Raw genomic sequence first — 2,500 nt, 5'->3', positions numbered from 1 at the left:
TTGAAGACACACAGCTTGGTCCTTCTGCATAGGTACCGACATCTACAAATGCTTTTGTTGATCGAGTTCATGGCTCCTGTTGTCAGACCAATCCGTCTACTGACTTCTTGGTCTGACAACCCAGATATATGGACTACGCTACCAAGGTATGTAAAACTCTGTAACTTCAACGTCCTCGCCGTAAGCATGGAGCGACTGAATGGGTTCCCCTAACAGGCCCCCAAAGTCTTGAATCTTGGTCTTCGTCCAGGAGACCTCTAAGCCTAATGGCTTTGCCTTATTGCTAAATGCATCAAGAGCCGCCACAGTGACTCCAAAGACTCAGATAGGATAGCAACATCCACGCCAAAGTCAAGGTCTGAGATCTTGATATTGCCTAGTGTTGCTCCACACTGACTTTGGCTAGTAGCTCTGCCCATTATGCAGTCCATACAGGTGTTGAAAAGTGTTGGTGCAAGGACACAGCCTTGCCTCACCCCTGAATTAACAGGGAAGTTCGACAGACCCCCACCAAACTTTACAGCACTTTCAGTACCAGTATAAAGACTTGCTACTAGGCTAATTATCTGCGTTGGAATTCCCCTGAGTCTCAGGATCTCCCATAGCGATTCCTGATGCATCGAGTCAAACGCCTTCTTGAGGTCGATGTAGGTTGCAAGCACCCCACAACCAAACTCACGACGGCGTTCCACAATTACTCGAAGCGCTAGTATTCGGTCTATTGTGGACTTGCCAGGAGTAAATCCAGACTACTCCGGTCTCTGATGCCTCAGTAGGTGGTTGCGGATCCGTTTCAGAAGAATGTGGGCGAGAACTTTGCCTGGTATGCTGAGCAGTGTAATGCCACGGTAGTTGCTACAGTCGCAACGATCCCCTTTCCCCTTCCAGAGAGGGATGACCACGCCCCTCAGCAGGACAGGGGGAATGGTACCAGACTGCCAGATGGAAGTCAGGACTGTATGCACACCGCGAGCCATAGGTTCACCCCCAGCCTTTAGCAGTTCAGCAGGGATATCACATATGCCTGCAGCTTTCCCACTCTTCAGCTTGGAAATCACCATCCTAACCTCCGTTAGGGTAGGAGGTTCCTCGCTGATGGGTGGGTCCAGCACAGGTATTGTGACATCGCTTGCATCCAAGCTAACTGTTGGAGGGTCTACCTGGTACAACTGCTCAAAATACTCAGCCCAACGTTCACGAACCCCAACAAGATCTGAGATGATCCGTCCATCCACTGATCGGACTGCAGTCATCTATTAGGAGGGCTTAGAGTTCAGCTTTCTCAGGGCTTGGTAGGCAGGGCGAAGGTCGTTTATCAAGAAATAGCCTTCAACCTCCTCAGCAAGATTCCTAATAAACTGTTCCTTGTCCCTTCTCTGCAGTGTCAGAGCCCTACGCACTATGGAGCTACGCAAGACTTGATCACCATTCAGCCGAGCCATGCGACACGCTTCAGTGGCCTCTAATGTCTCCAGGGAGATGGAATTCTGCCTTGCCCTGCTTCGTGTGTTACGAGCTTGAAGAGCTCCCACAGAGCAACTGGGTCCGTCATGTTGTCGAGTTCTGTGAATCGGTCAGAGACTGCCATGGTGAACCCTCGGGCACACTCCTCCTCTCTTAGTCTGTCCAAGTAAAACACCTTAGGGTGGCCACTGGAGGGACGGGGAGTTTTGAAGTGGACCCATAGGGTAGCCACAACCAGCATATGGTCATTGCCACAGAACTCGGCACTCCGGTAAACCCTGCAGTTCTGGAGGATCCTCCATTGCGTATTAACAAGAATGTGGTCGATCTCCTTGGCCACTGTACCCGTATCGCTGTACCATGTCCAGCGATGCGGGTTGGAGCGCTGGTACCAGGAGCCAGAGATTCTCATTTTCTGGGACCTAGCAAAGTCCCGGAGAAGGAGGCTATTCTCGCTGCTGGGATCAGCTCCCGAGCCATGGAGGCCGACAGACATCTCATAGCTATATGTATATATTGATATGTACTTATATGTGTAATAATTTTATTACATATATTATATATATATATATATATATATATATATATATATATATATATATATATATATGTGTATATATATATGGATAGATATAGCTATATGTATATATAGAGTGATAGATAGATATCAGAATTTATGAGTTTATAGATAAAGGTGGTGTTTTTCCTTTCCTAACACAGTTGACGAGGTGAAAGTTCGCATCGACACTCGCTCTCCTTTTGTGCCGCTGTTGCCATAGGAGCAATGAGAGAGTTATTTATATTACGAAGTTACACCGTTTCAGACTCCTCTTTTAAGAAACGACTTTTTTGATTTTGAAGCTCAGTAATTTTGTTATTGTTGTTTAGATACTGCTCTACTGAGGACTTCATATGAGATAACGGGCTTCGTGTCACAATAAAAAGTCATGGGGAAGGTATAGGTTTGGAATTACTAAGGTGACAAGGATAGGAAAAGAAAATTAGTGATTTATGCAAAAAAAAGAAAAAGAAAAAA

This window comes from Penaeus monodon, chromosome 10 (assembly GCF_015228065.2).
Source record: "Penaeus monodon isolate SGIC_2016 chromosome 10, NSTDA_Pmon_1, whole genome shotgun sequence".
NCBI lineage: Eukaryota > Metazoa > Arthropoda > Malacostraca > Decapoda > Penaeidae > Penaeus > Penaeus monodon.
Note: the sequence above shows the minus strand (reverse complement) of the source record.